The sequence below is a fragment of the Strix aluco genome, chromosome 13 (assembly GCF_031877795.1).
Source record: "Strix aluco isolate bStrAlu1 chromosome 13, bStrAlu1.hap1, whole genome shotgun sequence".
Lineage (NCBI taxonomy): Eukaryota > Metazoa > Chordata > Aves > Strigiformes > Strigidae > Strix > Strix aluco.
The window spans coordinates 4304748-4324905 of record NC_133943.1 but is presented as its reverse complement, the minus strand read 5'-3'; the positions used below and the strand labels follow the sequence as shown (position 1 = coordinate 4324905).

At 40.7% G+C, this 20158-nt stretch overlaps 1 protein-coding gene across 6 annotated transcripts in view; it reads right to left on the bottom strand.

Moving 5' to 3' along the window:
* The window catches only part of SMAD5 (SMAD family member 5), a 29884-nt gene extending 14731 nt beyond the window's left edge, over positions 1–15153 (bottom strand). For 2 of the 6 annotated variants that reach the window (XM_074839090.1, XM_074839088.1), the window contains exon 1: positions 6996–7163. The gene's annotated coding sequence lies outside the window, so the exon portion shown is untranslated. Of the gene's footprint in view, positions 1–22; positions 6779–6995; positions 7164–15013 lie in introns of those variants that run through there. The other 4 variants (XM_074839086.1, XM_074839087.1, XM_074839091.1 and 1 more) reach the window with 4 other exon arrangements.
* Between the last annotated feature and the right edge of the window lie 5005 nt (positions 15154–20158).

Sequence of the window (20158 nt, the reverse complement as noted above, 5' to 3'; positions counted from 1 at the left end):
TATCAACAAAAGCAAAACCTACTAGTACAAGTATTCCAGAAGCACTGTAACAGAATTGATCAACACTGTTTCAACTTCTTCAGAAAAAGTTTCCACATCCATGCTTGTACTATAACCACTGAAAAACGAGACTGTTGAAGTTGGAAACTTTAACAGCATTTACTGTAAATCCATTCTGGCCACCCATGAGGCTTTCAAGATTCTTCTGCTGAAGCATACTTTTACCTGTTCAAGAAAAGCAAGGGCAAAAAAGAAACCCTGCAACAAGCTACTAATAGACTATGAGAAGTACAAATGACACTGAATTTATCTCATTAGAGGCCTTTCGGAAGTTCATTTTGGAAGGCAAATATACTGAAGGTTTACAGCTTTTTCTTAAGAAAACAAGATAGAATTGCACAGCTTCATGAATTATTTGTAGATTGTTTCCTTCTCTGAAGCCATTTAAGGTCACAAAGCAGTAGGTTCAGGTATTTATGTAGAAACTACAACTCATAAGGTTTTAAAACTTCTGAATCAGCAGCATAAACCACATTTAGAACATTTACTTGCATTTGATGTAATTTCAGCATCTAATTTTTGAAAGGTTTCTAAGTAATCACGACATCTGCTTAGAACAGCTTCACCAGATCATCTATATTTGCAATCAATTTCTTCCGAGGCTTTAAAAGTGCATGTTATGAGCTGTGATTGCCGTACAACAGCGTGTCACTAAGATTTGAGCACAAAACCAAATGCTTTAAGGAGTCACATTTTCATTCAGTGTTGCACAAATTACTTGTATTGTTGCACCTCTAGACGAAGCTCGTAACAACTTTCATGGGGAAAAAAGCTTTCTTAAATTTCCTTAAGAGGCAGAGGGTCTACTAAGCATTACCTTCTTTTATTAAATAACTTTTCAGCTGAGCTACAAGAGAACATCAGCTGAAAAACATGTTATTACATTTAAAAAACCAGTTACAAACACTCTTTAGAGAGGGAGTGTAATACATTGCATGGGGTAGCATGAGGGGGCTTTTAACGGCTGAGTATAAAAGGAAGGAATCGCTCTATCAAAATTAGACTTTGGGGCATGCATTATTTATACATTTAAAGTTCTTGTTAACGACTACAGCAAATGGAAGGAAACTAGTTGTGTGAACAGGTCCATTGTTTGAACCCCTTCTTAATACCTCAAGCCAGCTAGATATAAACAAAGTTGGCTAACAGCAGAACTTCCAAATCACATTTCAGTTGTGAAGATGGGAGAAATGGAATGCCTCTCATCTACTGTCACAAATACTAAGCAACTCAACTACCTTTTAGTTCCTCTTCTGAGAGTTTCTTAGCCTCCTATATTAAACTGGCAAGTTCAGTAGATTAATTCCATTCACTATCATGGAATCTTCTTCATTAATTCGATTCACTATCATGGAATCTTCTTCTGGCCAAAAGGGCCTGAGCAAGACTCACAGCAAAACAGATCAATATAAAATTGCATACAATGTGTTTATTTTAATGAGAGGTAACATGTTCTGCCATTGCTTCCAAACTAATTTCCCACGTGCCAACTCTAAAGTACCATTAACCAAGCAACCCATCACCCCAAGCAGCGTGGCAATGAATGATGCTTTTCACAAGCATAAGCATAAAACAGGTAAGAGCTACACGGTCCTCATCCTCTCCTGCTGCCAATACTAAGCTTGTATCGCACATGTACAAGTGCTATTCTCTTCCTGCCTAATTTACTTGTTTGCAAATTAAGAAAGCTTCCTGTAGCATACCCAATCTGAAATAAGGAACTTCACTGCTCATGATTAGAAGCTGCTTTGAGACTCAATTTCATAACATAAACAAACCACCACTTATAACTAGCTACACAATCGGTAGTTCATTAGAGCTGCTGCAGATTTGCCGTTAAAACTGGGTTTTGCACTCAGCTCTCGTGCTTAGCTTTACTGCCCCTTCAACCTTAGAAATGCTCAAGTATTTTGACTCCACACACACATTAACACATTCATACAGAAACCTCAGAAACTTAATTACGGTATATTACAGCATATTATGCTATATTCAGTTATCAATATTTTCTTTAAAACTATCTAAAAGTACAACCATGCACATCACTTTCACCCGGTTTTATTAAGGTCTTTATTTTCTTATAAATCCTGACAGGAATTGCTCAGGATTGTGCTTGGGTTTTATTATCATTTTCCCAAGTCTACATCTGGCATTGCAGCCCAGCACACAGTCCCATGCAATGGGAGTATTAGAGCCTTTTCTTGAGGACAAACAGAGAAGAAATGTTAGCTCCACAGTTTTTCCACACACATCAAGAATAAAGGTTACACAGTGGTTAAAAAGCCTGGCTAAAACTTGAAGGGCCTACGTATTCCATACCATTGACAGAGCCTCTCAACAGAAAAGATTTTTCTTCAACTATCCTGTGCAACATCTTAGCCATGAAGAATAGCATCCTTGATGTAACTCATGTTCTTCCCCCCTCCTCCCCTTAAGGGTAAGTAAAATATGAAAGGAGACTTTATAAACTATATCAAAAAGCAACTTGTGGTATTTTCATCAGAACCAGGCTTGCATATCCAAATGCACATCCAGTTGACCAAAACCTATGATAAATACTTTTATACTAGCACTAGATTTCTTTGCTTCAAACATGCCTTGTAAGGCAATATGTTCTAACTAATAATACACGTAAACAAGAGCAGAAAAGAATTGTCTGGTATCTTCAAAAATTTTACTAACCGTGACTGATCTCCAAACAAAAAAATGCATTGACAACTTCAGACATGGCTTTCTCACACAATACTTGTTCTTTTAATTTCCACATCTGTACATCATCTAACACAGCTTAAGAAAAAAAGCTGAAGCATTTAACTCTGTCAGCTGAGAAGTGTTTAACTACCACTCTCTTAAAAGAAACCTAACAAAAACTCTGAGGCCAAGCACGAGCAGCAAGTAATACAACGTACATGGAAGTGGAATCATAAAAGCCATACAGCTCAGATAGCAAAGTGATGCTTCTGTTTCTTCTTAAAACTCTTATCAAAAATTACTGTTAAAAAAAATACAAGTGATACTGATTTATACCACAAACGAGGTCCAGTCTGAAAGAGTTCACTAACACCGAGCTCCACTGCATTTCAAAAGCACCCTCACTTCCAACTGGTGCCAAGAAAACCCCAGAAAAAGCGTAACCAAAGAACAGAAAGTTTTGAATTTGTTCTGCATCATGGCAAAACTTGAGTTTAACTGTGATATAGGGGAGGAGAGAGGGAAGGAGAAAACCCAAAAACTTCCCAAGCCTAAAAAAGTTATTATCTGTTCCTTAAGGCATCCACTTAGAAAACAAAAATCCAACCCTCACATGGCCCTGGTCTCTGCAACCACTCTAATTACTGAGCAATTAGCTTCTGTAGAAGTTCTTAAAAACTACAAATTCCATCCTAGAATCAAAATCTCTCTGCCTTAAGTGTTTTGTCAGAACCATGCATTTTCTCACACTTCTACTCCAGCTAACTGGCACTTTCCAACAGAAGCATTATGTTGAAAGATGTCATCATCAACAGTAGTCAGCACATCTGAAAGTCAGCCCTGAAACCGCCTCATGTTTTTAAGGTTATTTAAGATTTACTCTAACCACAGCAGATAACTACAAGTTCACATCCATTTCTTAATTAAAATTACATGTAAGAGCATCACTAAACATGAAAACAAAAGCCTACACCTCCATCGGCACGTTGGCGAACATGGACAAGCAAGTGGGTGACTAGGACTGACCTCAGTACTACACCTGAAGTGAAAAAAAATGGGAAAATAAAGGGTATCTTATAGTTTTCACAAACCCTAAAGTATGTTAAAAAGTTAACAAGCTGGACAAAGCCTTCCAAAAACGCAGATGCCCATATGCAAGGCCTTCAGTAAAGAGTAAGATCCTAAATACTGCCACTAAAAATGTGAATTGGCAACAAAAAGCATAACCTGAAAGAAGGGACTGTACGCTTTCATAAAGCTTTAAAAGAGGAGAAAAATAAAGATGTATATGTGTGTGTATACACTTCCACTCCAACTGAATTGCATTAAGACTGTGACAAGTTCACAAAAGCTACAGGATTTGGAGGGAACACTGACAATAGTAATTCAGCGAGCTTTTTTTTATTCCCCCTTGCACAGAATGAATGAATGGCAAAGTATTCTAAATTTGTCAGTTTGTGACATCCACTGACCCAGAATTCAGAGACACTACCTCATAGCTGGTGGATCAGTAGCAGCGATTCTGACAAAGATCCTCTGTCAAGGATGACAGTCCTGGCAGGCCCAACCTTGGTGGTAGGTCAGTAGGGATGCAGACTTGGCAGGCGGCGGTCTGCACCTTGCCAAGCCGCACTGGTCAAGCACGCTGGAGTGCCAGCCAAACTTCTCTACGTGGTCACAGGAACACGGCTAAAAAGGCTTCCAGAAAACAGTGCAGGAACTTCCACTGTGACTAATGATAACTGCAGAAGCCTTAAACTGCTGTTCAACTTGCTTTTAATGAGTTATCAATGTTAGCCATGAACTATCTAAGGTGTTCTCAGCTCACACAAGAACAAAATCTTTTAATTCTGAGCATGAGCTCCTTACCTGTTGATACTGAAAAAGTAATTTAAAGATCTTTAAAGAAGAAACATGAATCCGTTAAAATTAATTTCAGCAAATTATCATAGACGTTAGAAGAAACTTGCATTTTAATCAAAAAGACCCCAACTTAACTGGCAGGGAAGGAAGGTATAGGGACTTGCATAGAATTGCCACAGCAGTACTTCTGCAGGTATGTAATTCAGACAAGAACAACAAAAGGGTTCTTAGAGTTTTCCTTAGAGAACTATAAAGAAAATACAGAGGACATTTTTCTGAAATTAAAAGTGTCCTCTGGAATATTAAAGATCCCAACATAATTTGCAAAGATCATTCCAATAAACCAAAAAAGTTGCTTAATAGAGCTCCCCATCTTGAGAGACAGAATTGCCCCCAGTCCAGGTAACATTCTATCATCATGAAAACTCTGCACGGAAGATCACCCAGTCAAGTTGCAAGATTAAAAATTTGACTTCATAACAAGAACCAGGTAGTACAGCGCGCCGTTATTGTTACTGCAGGTTCCATCAGAGGTTAAAACTCCAAACCTCAAACAAAAAACACCCACCACAGCCGTATGCAGCATCACAGCACCACAACCTTTTGTTGTCATCTTTTATCATCAAGAAATGCAGAGGAAGCCTCTCTTCCTCCTTTTCCTTTCCTCATCCCCATCATGACTGTCCATCCTGGGCTTCCACTAGGAAAGTTTTCTTTAGAAAAAAAAGAAAATTCCTCCCTCAAGTGTATTTTCTCCACATTTGAAAGGAAAAGAAAGGTTTAACAAAAGGCAGGTATCCCAATAAGCACATGGTTTGTTGGGTTTGGTTTTGTTTTGCAAAAATAAGTGTCATTAAGCACTTAGCAGCAATTTCAAGGCCAAGTGAACAAAATTTTAATATCAGAGGTAAGAGTAAACCACTATCAAACGGTAGGGATTAAGACATTAAATCCAACAGCACCCTACACAGACAGGGCACTCTCAAAAGTTACAACACACCAATTATGAAACATCTTCAATTAAGTTATTTGCTGCTTCTATTAACTTCCACTACCACCAGCTGCCAACTTCATAAAGTATTACAGCTTTTGATGAGCATAGGCACATGACTGCAATAGTGTGTTTGCACCTTTTTCTCCCCCCATCTCTTCAATCAAATTCTGTGATTCCTCAGAACACCAGAAGGATATTCTGAATATCAGAAGGATATTCTGTGCAGAACTTGTGTAACTGAGATACGCAATGAACAATGCTCATTTCAGTTTTCAGTATTTTAAAGCCACCCATGGAAAATAAATTATCTAAAATTAAGAAAGGAATGAAAACCAGCAAGAGATTTCATCTAAAACCATCACATACTGACAATCTAATTTTCTGTGACAAGAAACTTACAGGCTGATGTAAATTTTTAGTTATTCTCTGGAGGTTTTGCTAAAGCAGAGAGCCCAAGCCATTCACCAAGTAAAATCTCTAAATCCCTACAGATTCCACCAAAAGATTCAACAACTATTACTGAGCCTCTCCAATAACATATTCAACAACCACTGCTGAAACAGTTCCTCCCTACCTCATTTTACTGAGAAATATCTTCATGTAATTAGCTCAAAGTCACATCAAAAACTACACAACTGGAACCGCGCACAGATCACTTGATTTCCAGTCTTGTGCTTTTAACCACAAGCCCATATTTCCTCTATTAAGTTTACAACCCGCAGAAAACAAAAATTGCCATTCTAAATCACTTAAGCGGTCCATCTGTTGTCAGGCAGCTGTCAGGACTGGATGCACGCAAGAAAGGCCAAGGTGGACAAGTGTGTGTGCCCTAACATCGACTCCGCGGGAAAGCGCCTCTTTACCGACGGGTTTGAAACATGTGGATTTGTGAGTCTCCCCTCCCGGTCGGTCGGGCCTGACTCCGGCTAAGAGCGGAGTTCCTCGTCTTAAGGAAAAAAAAAAAAAAAAAAAAAAAAGAAACAAAAACCACCGAGCCTCTTATTAGCATTGCAACAGTTTGCTCCTACAGTTACGTGCACGGACTTATTTTTATCAGCACGAAGCGTGTTTTAACAGCCCAGCAGCGCGATCCCGCGCTCCCCTTTCCCTCCCGGGGCTGCTCCTTCCTCCTCCACACGCCGATCACCGCCCCCCCCCCCCCCATCCCGCGGCCCGCCCGCCCCCCCACCCGGCCCGGGACGCCCCAAATCCTGTCACCGCCGGGCCCGCGCGGCCGGGGGAGGCCTCTGCCCCTCTAAGTTTCCAAAAAGGCCCGTTTCCCCACACACACACGCCCCGGGAACCCGAACCGCAGCGCCCCGACGCCGCCGAGGAGCCGCCGCTCCCTCCCCAACCCCCAATCCCCCCCCGGGCCGCCCCGACCCACCGGGCACGGAGCGAGGCGGCCTCCCCACGGCGGCGGCGGCACGGGTCGGCTGTCCGTGAGGCTGGAGGCACCGGCTGGGCCGCGGCTGCCCGCCCGCTCGCAACAAAACTTTATTGGGAGCCCGCGGAGGGGACAGCGGCGCGGCGGCGCCGGCGGGGCCAGCGCCGGGACCCGGATGTGCGCGAGGGGCGGAGCGGGGCGGGGCAGCGCGCGGGCGGGATCCTGCGCGCCGCCGCGCATGCGCGCTGCCGCCGGGAGGAAGCGGCCGGAGCGGGAAGGGCCGGGCGGGTTGAGGGGCCGTGTCGGAAGGGCCTGCAGGGAGACAAACCGCCAAAAGCAGGGGAATAAATAAAAAAGCGAGGTGTTCGGGGGTGTTGGCAAAAAAAATCATTTACCCCACGACGGAGGGATGAAAAAAGTTGCCTCAAGCTGAGCGCCGCCCCACAGCGATCCCCTCACGAGGAGCGCCGCGGCCTGCGCAGGGCCCTGACGGCTGCCCACGGGCCGAGGCCACGCTGCTGGGGCGCAGATCCGGCCCTCCCGGTGCTGTGTGCGACCGTCCCGGCGGCCCGTAGTGGCCTGGTGGCTGGTAGTGACCCACCGGCCTCAGCCCCTGTGCTTGGGGTTTGTTGTGCGGCTCCGGCTGGGGTTTAACCACGGCGCTGAGGTACAGCTGACGTCCTTCGGGTGGCTGGTTACTAAAACCACATGGTAAAGCTTCAAGAAAACGTGTTAGCAGTGTTAGGAGTGTCTCTAGAAAGGACTGTGAGCATGAGGATTTTCATACTGTATATAAGGGCAGTATGGGATAAACTCCTACTTTCTGCATAATTGTCTCCATCGCGTGAAATGGAAATGACCACTGTTTCCTCAAAGCTATTTTTTGAACAGTACAGAAGAAAATTTCAGAGAGGTACCAGGCCAAAGCCACTTCCAACAGGCCACAACAACGCCTGACCTTGATTAAGCATGCTGCAGGCATAATTGTTCATTTCTTATCATTTTTAACCTGGTAAATTGATTGATACGAGGGTAAATTAAAGAAGAATTGGGTTCCACGCCCTGACTTGATGTCAGAATGTTTTCATTTTTAAAACTGCCTTCAACACACAACTGACTTTTGGAACTCCACCTATGTTTCCACTAGATCTGAAGAATGCTTGCTTCCGTTGATAATGAAAATCAATCGTCCATTCGAAGGTCTCATCGTAGGGAAGGACTGGCAAAATCTTGTTTCCCTTACAAAGGATGAGATACCTTAGAGCAACGCGAGGAAGGCTGAGCTGCGAGCAGGTGGAACTGCTGGCCACAAAGTACTGTTGAGGCCCAAACTCTGATAGCATTGAGAAATTTAGCTTTATATGGGCAGCAGGAACATCCACAATTAGGGGAAAGTATTTCACACTTCAGCCTACAAAGTGATTTTAAGAGGAAACTTCTCCTACAGGAAGATTACTTCATAACCCAAAGGCTGCCTTCCTCTGAGGAGACTGATTGGAGCCTGTTTCAAACCCACTGCTGAACTAAACTGAATCCTAGTCTGATCCACTACTGAAATTCCTACAGAGCAGTTTCTTCCTCTGGCAAAAAAAAATGTGTAGGAACAGATATACAAGGCAAAATCATCATTTGTATGCAAATTTGTATCTCTGTTGTAGAACATGTAACTACACCATCTTGCAGCAGCTAAAAATCTGGCATACCAATTGCATCTGGCATGCCAACTGAATCGTGCTATCAAACAAATTCCTTTTGAAAAAAAATATTAGAAACAAGCAAATGTAATGAAAAGTGATTTTTATATATACATATATATGTATATATGCAAACATATAATTAAGCTAAAAAGAAACCACATGAAACCCCATGTTTTATTTGTGTAAATTAAGGGGAAAAAAAGAAGAAAAAGCAATGTAAAGTTTGTAGAAACAGGGAAAAATATCCCGTGAGCCAAACTGGAAGTTTCAATTTCAAATATATTTGAGCTTTGAAGAACTTTTCTTCTGATTCGATACTACGTGGCTCTTGATTATATTTGATGTAAACAGAAGATTTTAGCACCAGTTCACTCTGATCAGATCCACACAGAGGTCAGTTAATAGCCCCACGGGATATCTCTACTAAAGTTCATGACAGCGGTGAAGGAGCAAGGCTTTGGTGTAATTTAGTCTCAGCACAGAGCTAACCTTTAGGGACTCCTATGTATCTCTGCACCAGCAATTGTTCTGCTTTGGCCAGGCAGTCCAAAATATGGGACAAAAAAAAAACCTGTTGGTCTTTTTCCAAATCTTTTGTGTAACTTAATTAATAAACCAAGTAACAAACAACAAATTGGCAGCAGGCATTTTAGGTGTTGTTCATGTGCCAGCCATCGTGTCTCTGCGAAACAAAATGTTCTCTTATTGAGAAGTTACAAAACAGTTGTAGACTGTCAGATGAAGCTACAACACGGAGCTCCGGTGTTCTTCCTCCTGCAGAGGTTTTAGAGTTCCAGTGATGAGGAAGGCTGAAGGTGTGCCTGCAAGTGTATGGGAGAGGACAAGGAAAACTAAGTTTTTCAAAACCAAGTTTTCCAAGACGTTCTCAATTTAAACCCACAGGCAAGTCAGATCTGCTTGCAGCACACCACTCCTCAGAAAGCAGTGATTCTGAAGCACAATATACAGACTGTTTTGGAGTATGGTAATAATGAATATGAACTACTGACTGAAAAATAGTTTTCATCTTTTTTTTTGCCGTTTTGTCACAGACTAATATTTAATGGGCAAAACCCAAATGTCTAAAGCCAAGTTATCTCCTTCTAGTCAATGGGACAGAGCGAAGGACAAAGGAAATAGCATTGGCTATCTGATGATTCAAGTCTGTGTACCCTTAAGGTCACCATAAAATTAACACCACTTTCACCACTGTCTACTTCGTACCGGATTCCATCACTGAACTCTAGTGGCACGCTCCAGAGGCTCCACTCCAATAACATATCAAGTTCAATAAAAAGCTTGCAGCAAGGAGACTCCAGGCATCCTGGACACAGTTTCCAGAAATCATGTGATTTCACGAATTAATTAATTTCACAACTCATGGAACCATCAGTCCTCTTCTAGCATTGGCAAACCTAGATTTTCCAACACACAGACATGCAGCTGTGATAATCCAAGGAAAAATGACTAGCTAACCTTCTACTTCCCTGAATGTTTTAATTATTAATTGTGTGTTCAGATTCTGCAGACACAACTGCACACGCTCATATTTTTGGTCCTGCCTTGTAAAGTCAACTAAAGTACAAGTACCTGTCTTGCATTCCTTTGCGCACAGTCTAATGGCAACAAAGACAGAAAACTGCCTTCTCAGAAACCAAAGCTACTGTGGGTGTTTGTGCTGGAGCTAGCTATAACCCTACAGTCTGATCAAAGTACAAAACAATCAACAGAAAAACTACCACCGGTTTGTATCAGGCCTTGCATGGTTGAGAAGCAACCATGAGGTTCAACAACTATCTTAAATTACATTATTTTGATTTTTCTCTCCCTATGTTGAATATGAGCCCCTAATGAGATTTTTGTTTGGTTAGAAATGAATAGTTTGAAAAAACAAATAGATCGTTTGAATTATAAGGAAATAGTCTTGAAAAAAGTTGGTTTATTATGAAACTTTAGCCTTCCTGTGACTTCTAAAATGATGGCATTGTTCAGTTTAATTCCCTACCAACTTTCTAAATTGCTGAGGGGAGAGGGGAGAATGTTGTTTAAAAAAAAAAAAAAAATATATATATATAAACAGTTACCATGTCTCTACCCACATTAAACATTTGCAAAGCCACTTTATAACTGTGTTAAAAAATTCCTGTAGTGTGAAAGATGGCTTGGATATTTAAACCAAATCTAGCTTAAAAACAGAATTGGGGGAAATGGATAGGATAGCTCAAGAAAGTTCCACTCTCACAGCTGTCAGCTGAGAAGAAATGGGGGAAGGGGGGAAATGCTGAGAAAGGAATTTTTTTTTTTTTTTGGCAGTGAAGAAAGGAACATGCCATCCCTGTTTGAAAAGTTTCAGGGTGGGAAAGGCTAAGGAGGGGCTAACATACTATACATACCTTTACGTATATTTTTGAGGCAGAAAAACAGTGTTATGTTTGAGCAGAGTTCAGCAAGTGGAAAGGGAGGTGGCATTCGCTCTGGCCATTTGGTCCTCTTAAATAACCCCGCAATTTACAGCACGCTGAGAACGAGCCCGAGAGATGGTCGAGTGGCTGCCTCACAATGCGAAGGCTACACAAACGTCGTGTACACTGCATCACGTATGTAAGAAAATGAAGAAAAAAATAGTTTAGTGTCTGGAGGAAACACATTAAAAATGTTTATCTACAAGGCCTTTGGTGGTGCAGCCTCCTGTGAAGCTGGCTCACAACCTTTGAATTCTAGGAGAATAAATTATGTACCCTGTTATTGTTACAGCCACACTTCTGGGTACCTTGCATGACTCAACTCACAGAGCAGTACAGAGAAAGGGAGGGAAGAATTAGTCTTGTTTCCTGAAGCTACAGATATAAGACGTTAACATGAAATTGTAGACCAGGGGAGGGAAAGGCAAGCCAAAGGTAAACTTCCCAGCAAGTTTAAAGCTGCAAGCTGTTCTTCCTAGACTGGAAGAATAAATGAGATGAGACACGTAACTGAATACTGGCACATCTGTGGAGATGTTAGAAACAAAGACATAATGTAAAGGTTTTGTAAGTTCAGCTCAACGGTGCCTTTTCACACTCTACAGAATAAAAATGTGAATATATTGGGGGTGAAATATCCAGTTTGACAGATCTGAGAGTCAGCTAAAGGTGAAAAATTGAACACACTATTCAAGAAATAAATGTCTGAAAAACATAAAAAAAAGCCAGATCCTAAGAAGGGAAGAAGGACCCTGCAGGAAGAGTAAGACATATAAGAAGTAATGAATAGAAGAAGCCTTTGCCTGAGAACTGTCGCAAAGTCCACATCTTCCATTGACACCTGTGGCTAGAGTCTGGTCAGGGCAGAGTACTGCTAAATTGGATCTGCTCTTGGAACAGGGGGTGGAAACCTTCCCGGAGGAATGGAAAAAATGTCCCAGCTGATTAACACAAAGTAATACACTGCTCTCACAGAGGAAATGATAAAGAAAAGAATTTTAAATGGCACGATTCCTTTGAATATTCCTCCAGTGTTGCTATTTTTCTAGACCATCCCCCAGCTTGCCCTCACCGTTGCATCAGCTGTACAGAAACGTGTAGTACTCTTATTCTTCTAAATCAATGATTTTCAACTATTTCCAGAACATGACCTCACATTGTAAGAACACTTTGTGGAGTCTGACACCCGCTGCTAAGCTCAGAAGAAAGATGGCCCCTGCCTCCTAAAAGCTGTCTGCAACAACCAGACCAAATACCTGTGAACAACAGAGAGGTTGGGCCACAGAAGTGGGATAGAAAAGGTAGTACAAACGAATCTAACATCACCGTTAACCTCCTTCTACATACCATAACCACGCGGTTACTATGAGATTTTTCCTTTATGAAAACGGCTCAAAATTAGCCATGAACAAAACTGCGTCTTCTTTTCTTCCTAAAGATTTACTCGCTTCCCTACCACTTGTTTTATGTCCCACACCGCGAGCCAAACGTGGAGCCTCCTGGGTGTATTCTTCGACGTTATCGCCTGCACAGACCCAGTTTTTCCTAGAGCTCTTCACTCCCCAGCCCAAGCGCTGCCTTCTGAGCACGGTCCCTTTTGGAAGGGACTGGTGTTTGGGTGGGACGCATTCTCGCTCTGCGACAGCGAGGAGATCTAACATGCAGCCTCACACTCAACATAATCATCTGTTGACACAGTTATGAGCTGGAATTCCATTTCTTGTAGCAATAGTTGGGACCAACATCCACAATAACTGTGCACTGAAAACTTGTATTTGTGGCTCCATGGCCAAAACCACAGGAAAACTATTTTTAGCGCAACAGAGCTCTAAATAGTGGAAGCACTGAAAATTTAGCTCGCATCATGGGCCAAATTCTTCTCCTGGTTACACCCACTCTATGGAGAAGCTTGAATATAACAAACACTCTGAAACAGAAATTTAAAAAAAAAACATGAAACTTTTGGTTGTGAGTAATATCAGTATTTTAAACTTTAAATGAAGAAAGGCACATATCCTCCAGCATTTCCTCTGGAAATAAAAAAAAGGAAAGGAAAAGGGAACAGTCTGAATCAAAGTGATCTAATACAATAATTGTACCTATCACAATAAAGAGAATTCATCCCACTATATACATCCAAACAATACCTATTGCTAAAATCTCTCTCCATTCATTATGCAGATACTTTTGGCTTAGACCAGTGAAAAGGACACTGAGTTTATCTTGAGAGAAGACGCAGCAGATGAGTGTAGCCTATGAGTAACAAATCAGGTTTTAATAGCTAGACCTACACTTAATTACTCACAAGCCAACTTTCTAACAGCAGTTTTATCACCTCAGGATTTCACAACACAAAACAATTAGCGATGGCAATGCAGAGTACTCAAGCTTTCTCAGGTAGGAACCGACAGGACCTGACTTTCTCCTTCTGGCTGTATTTCTGCCAAAGTCCCCAAGTTACAGGACGCTGGGCCTTTACAACTTGTATTTAAATTTCGTGGCACACTTAGGGACACAACTTTTTTCTACACACTCATGACCAAATAGTTGGGTTTAACAATTTCCTCTGCAGTATCAAGATCTGCATAGACAAGCATAACAATGTCTATTATAAAATTAAAGTGCTTTTGGGCATAGTGTCATGCAGGTTTTGGACAGCATGTTACAAGCTATTTGCTTCTCTTCACAAAATTTCCACAGAAATTTTATTTTCCTTTCTTTGCTTTTTGTTAGGAGAACAGGGAAGTGGATAATTTTCTAAAACAAAAATTAAAACTTTTTTGAGAAGCCAGTAAGATGAGAAAATTACAAAATAGATTTTTCCTCATTAAAAAAAATACTATTTTTCATTCACTATTTTATTGTTGATAAGTTTTCTTCCACGGTTAAGCACTGCACTATGACATATGTTTTAAAGGGAAATACAGGAAGGAAAATCAAAAGGCAAACAACACGTTTTCAATTTTGGTTACATTTTTGCAAATCTGAAATAAATTAGGGTTATTGTTACTGTCTAAACACCTTCATATGTCACACAGTAAAGAAAAAAATAAAAAGTTCCTAAATGCTCCAGCTGCTTAGATGGGCCTCATGTAAGGCACTGTCACTAAAATAGTTCACAACCCTAATTACAATTCACCACATCTTGGGAATGACATTTAGGATTCTCGAGGCGCTTTTAGATATTTTTTAGACTCTGCGTAGAAGTTCAGCTGTCACGAAGTCGGTTTTATTTTGTAACAGATTTTATCCTTTGGAATGTTATGTTTGGATTGAGCTGAAGATACGGAAAAATACATGCAATATCGTTTGCTTACCCGACTGAAATATAACTCCTAAAACAAAGCTGAAAATTTTTGTCATTTAGTGTTCATATTCTAGCCTGTGCTTGCCTATAGCTATTTAGATTGGGGGGGTGGGGAAGGGTAGGAGAAAAAACTCTCCTGTACTGCATTATTCTGACTCCATTAGTGTAGTCAGAGAGAATTCCTGCTCTCTATCCAGTAATTAAATAAATATTTCACATTGCAGGATTTAATTGGAATCCCCAAAGTTAACAATAGCCTCTGCTATCGGTGTCGCTATCTCAGGGGTTCTGTTTTCACAGGCGTATATTTAGATCTCAGCCACATCGCCCACTTGCATTACGAATAGTACAACACGCCCCCCTCCCCCCTTAAAAAAAAAGAAAACAAACAAGAAGCTCAGTAAAATCTGGAAACTTTTATAAAGTGACGCCATCTCCACGAATCTCCTTCTCCCTGCTGCAAAACGTACTTCAAAGCTCAACAAATTAAGTGGCAGGCTGGCTCTCGTAAAAAAAAAGCAACCGACCAATAACAAATGAACACAGCTTTACCTTCCAGCAACTTACTGCAGCTCCATTTTCTGAGCCTTTATTTTTTCGCTAGCTCCCTTCCAAGTGATTTCTATTTCTCTCCCTGTGTCTCTCATGCTGGCGGCAGGGCAGCTGGGGAGGAGCCCAGCGCCGAGGGTCCCCAGCCTGCCGGGGAGCGGGGACCGGATCGGGTAACACACCCAGCAGCACACCCAGAGCTGGCTGCAGAGAATTCAAATTCCCACTTTAGAAACTTTCTGCAATACTTGTGTGTCAAGTCTATTTTTGCTTCCTTCCTTCATCCTGTAATAATGCTCTTCGGTCCGATGCAACGCAGCCATCTTTTGTGCTGTGTCTTTCGTACAATCCGTAGATCAAAAGCGCTTTGCCGGTGTAAATCCTGGCTTTGCCGGAGCTGGCTGATCCCTTTCAGTGAATAATTTATCTAGTTTGCAAAATGGGAACGACTACAGTCACGGTGTATTGACTCTTTGCATTAAGTCTCTCTGCAGAGAAAGAACACTCACACTCTGAATGCATTTAATGGATATAAAAGTGTATATACATGTATAATACATATACATAGAAATATATACACATATAAATATATATATACACATTTAAGGCATTCAGATGGTATGTCTATGTGCACATGCACACACACACCTCAAAATGGATCAGTTTAATTAGGATAATGATGCTTTTCCTGTAAAAAATACAGTTACACAGTATGAATGATCTTTGTACCAGGCCTTCTACATTTGCATTTTATCACTCTGTGGGTATATACAAAGATGGCAAAACCAGAGAGTAATATCTATAAATGAGAGTATAACTCTGCAAAAGGCAGATCGTTCTCTGTGAATCTACTGAACTAAACACAATAAATGCTGATTAGTCTTGTTGACAACAGGGCTCATAGAGGTTTCAAAGTCCAGTTAATAGGAACAGTCTGACAGCTGTACACCTTGAAAGAACCACTTAAAACAGAAAATAAAATTCATGCGATTAGATGCTTGCAGAATGAAAGCATTTTTTACTAAAATAATGAGATTATTGTGATTATGTCTGATCATTAGCCATTGGCCTTCATGAAGATGACTAGGGTTGTGTCTAAATGATCAGCTCAGCTCTCTCAAACCCTAGTTCATGAGAAACCTTGTGTCCGCCTCACACTGCAAGCTTAAATTCCCTTGCCAGAGCTCCAATTATCTGGCAAGATTTGAGCCAACAGTAGAAAGGAAGGTTCAGACACCCCTGGTAAGGTGGGGAAGAATGAGTGTGGCTTGTCAAAGGAAAGTCAGACTTTGCAGAACACTACTGGATTTTTTTGAAGGATTTGGCCAGAGTGTGAGGATGATAATATTCTTCTTGACGTATTCTACCTGGATTTCTAAAAGACTCTTGGCAATGACCCCCACCTTTCTCAGGGAAAATAATCTGCCAGGGGAAAGGAGGTAATGGTCTCCTAAGAAGGTATAACTACTCAAAAGAAAGGCAGCAAAGAGCACCAGTATCTGGTTACTTTTCACAGCAGAGGGAAGTGGAATTTCACAGGCAAGCGTGTGCACATTGGTGCGGCTCAGCTGAGTGAGCTGGAGAAGGCAGTAAGACGATCTGTGGATAACAAAGTTGTCTAGGAAAGTGTAGATGAGGACTCGGTGTGAAGAACTGAAGGAGTTCACCATACTGAGTGGGAAACAAAAGATGAAATTTGATGTAAATAGAAATGGAAAATTGCACACATGGGAGTGAAGTCACATCCAAGATGACGTGCTCTAATATACTATGACTCAGAAACAATATTTTATAATAGTTCGATGCAGGTGTTGAATGTATTTTTGATGACCAAGAGTGCACTGAATGGCAGGAATTGCTACAAAAGGAATGGCAAACAAAGCAAAGAAGATCGCTCTGACGCTGTGAATTCCTGGTGCACCTGCATCTCAGGCTCCATGCAGAGGGCCGGTTCTCTGTCTCAAAAAGAAATGCTACATCTGGCAGAGGGACAGACAAGGCCAAAAAGAGTGATCTGAAGCATCAAATGGGTCCCGTGCAGGAAATGTCTAAATAGCCTCTTCCATCTGGAAAAGAAACAGCTGAGAAGGGATATTAGAGACATCTGCAGAAAGCCCAAGTGGAACAGGGAAGGTGAAAGAAGACTTTGTCTTCCAGTTCTGGAGGAGGTAAAAGGAAGCTTAGCTGCAGGCTGTTGAGAAGACACAAAGTGTAATAAGGGGTTCAAATCTCTGCCTCCAAACATTGTGGGTACTGAAAGTTTACATGAGTTCAAAAACCAAAACCGGTGACGGAGCAAATTCACAAAGGAAAAACCCGTTGAAGGGCTAAATATAAAGACACCGACCTCTGGCTCTGGAAGTCCCTTGGTTGCAAATTGCTGTGCGAGTGCCTGTACTTAGATTCTTCCTCTGGGCATCCTCTGTGGCCGGCTGTGGGGCAGGACACTCAGCCAGCCAGACCTTTGATCCCACCCGGCAGGGTCACACTCGTGTTCTTCACATGCTGTTAGAACTGCTTTTCATCCTGAAGCTGATATCTCACTGCAGCCCTATTTTATTGTCTAAAATACCACAAATTCTGGTCTGCGTTTTTTCCAAACTGTGTGATATCCCGGTTCTGCCTCTCCACCATTCTACAAGTATTGTTACATATTTACAAATTACACATATAAATGCATCTGTCAATAGAAATAAAACTCTTCTGGTCAAAAACTGTGAAATTGTTAAGCGTGCTACTCTGACTTTCTCAGTATGTTCAGGAGCAAAGTCACTAATGAGTTTACACTATGTAACTCAAAAATGCATCAATTATTCTAATCTACATTAAGAAACTATTATTAAGAACTCCACATTAAAGGTAATTTAAATAGAAGCTTCAATTTAGTGAAGCTTCAGTATAGCAGAGCACAACTGTGCAGAGCTTCTAGCCCAACGCAGATACTAACTGAACTAACCATAAAACATCTTTTCATCCACACTTTTATATCATTATGTACAACAACGAGTGTTATGTTTTGAAATGTGCATCTGGTCTCTTCCCGCGATACCAGAGCTGTGCAAGAATGGGAAACTTCCCTTCATGCCAAACAGGAAAAAAGATGGCTTTTTTACATTTTCTGTGAAGGGAAAATGGTAGCAGGAAGGACAAGCATTGGCATTTGAAAAATTGTGTTTTGATAGAAAAAAAAAAAATCCTTTTAAAACAGTAATGCAAATGAGGAACATCTAATGGAAGAGTCATTTCCAAAACTTGTGTTTTGACAGTGATGAGATGGGATTGCAGCTGAACTTTTCCATCTGTCAGTTCTCCTTCTTCCCTAAACTAGCAGTAAAATGCAACGTATTTCACAAGGTATTTTAACAAATCTATATATGACAATGGGACAGATTTAGTGCAGAGTTTCTTTGGTCCAGCTCAAAAGGACAGCAAAATACTTCATGAATATTTAATTATTACACTTTCTGAGAAAAGCATTTTCATTCCTATTGGAAATACAAAGAGAATGAAGTTCAGCTAGAAAATGCCACGTGTCCAAAATCAGTCAGATATATCAGTGGCAACTCAGAGCTGAAATTTTTAATTCAACCCCAAATTTTGAATTCCAAAGACTAACCTGATGCAGCGGATCTCGGGTGTAAAAGCACAGAGCAGCTGTAGTTGCACTGCAGTTCCCCCTGCCCCTTAAATACTGACATTTTGGGGTTTCATAGAACAGGGAGGTGTTTCCATTCTAGATTACCAAAGATGTGTTTCTGAGAAAGCCACACAATTCAACTTTGAAATAAGCTCTTTCCTGCCTTTCTTATACATAACTCATCACACCCAGATTTAAATATTTGTGTTCTTGTTTCAAACCTACTCTGCCAATGTATTATATAATCAGCACCTTGATCTTCATTCTGTCGAAAAAATTTCTTAGAAAAGTCTGACTTTGGTGCCAGTTTTTATTAGTGGGATAGTTGGAACTGCTGATAGGAGGCTATAAACCTCAGTTTTAGGAAAATACTGATTAGTTTACATTTAACATGAGAATAATCTCCTGTCTGTTCAGTAAAGTATTTATGACTGTGCTTTAATTTAAGCACACGCTTAAATTCAATTAACTTCATTTTAATCATGGGCTTAAGTGCTTTGCTCTCTCAGAATAATAAGACCATTGGCATTTCATTTAGCTGGCTGAGCTTGTTTTTAAGTAAATCTTGCACTCTCAAGCACAAACTGACAAACATGCAAATAAGAGTTACCTTTTTGCCTAAAGACAGAAAATGATAAACCAAGTAGTTTTCCAGTCCATGAGGGGAAACACCTAGGCACGGAATAGATTTTCATTTCCCTGATACTATCATATTAATTGTCTGGTAGTGAAACGCTGCCTTGCAAGAAGAGATTGTGCCATCTTTGATCTTCTTCTGTACATGAGCAAGGAGAGACATAAGCGTAATTTTCCATAGAAATGAAGAACGTTTGTTTGCTTGTTTGCTAGACAAAAGCAAATGTCTTTGAGACATTGTGGGCCATAGCTTCACTTGATATAAATTGGCACGTCTCTTTCATTCCAAGGGAATGACACTAATTTTACACCTCAGAGTACATCTCGGAGACTTTCCACGTCATGTATAAACTTGAATAGAGAGATTCTGTATCATGAGATGAGATCATAATATGCAAGTGTTTCACAGACATAAAACTATGAGGTCTGGGAATGCTTGACAGTAGCTAATAAATACAGTATGGTCTGGTCATTAAGTGGGACCAATTGTTTATAAGAATAAACCAGTTAGTAGGCAGAGCCAAAAAGCAGTTTTCTTTACCATGGTACTCCTAATTAACTGCTTTTCCCCACCAAAGCAATAAAATTCAAAATTATGGTTTTATTAAGTCTTACACGGCTCAAAAAGCCCCTTTCAAACGTCATTAACATTTGATCCATTCACCAGAGAAGTGACCATTTTAAAAAGAAGTAAAAGGATAATTGAAAAATTTGAACATAAGCCAGCTTATACCACTAGCTAGAATATTTCTGATGCAAATTGAGAACTGACATAAAATAATGCCAATTTTACCACCATTCAATTTTAAAGGAAAACAATTATATTATGTTGTCATAGTTACTTCAATTAACGTGAAATAAAAGATTTTCAGAAT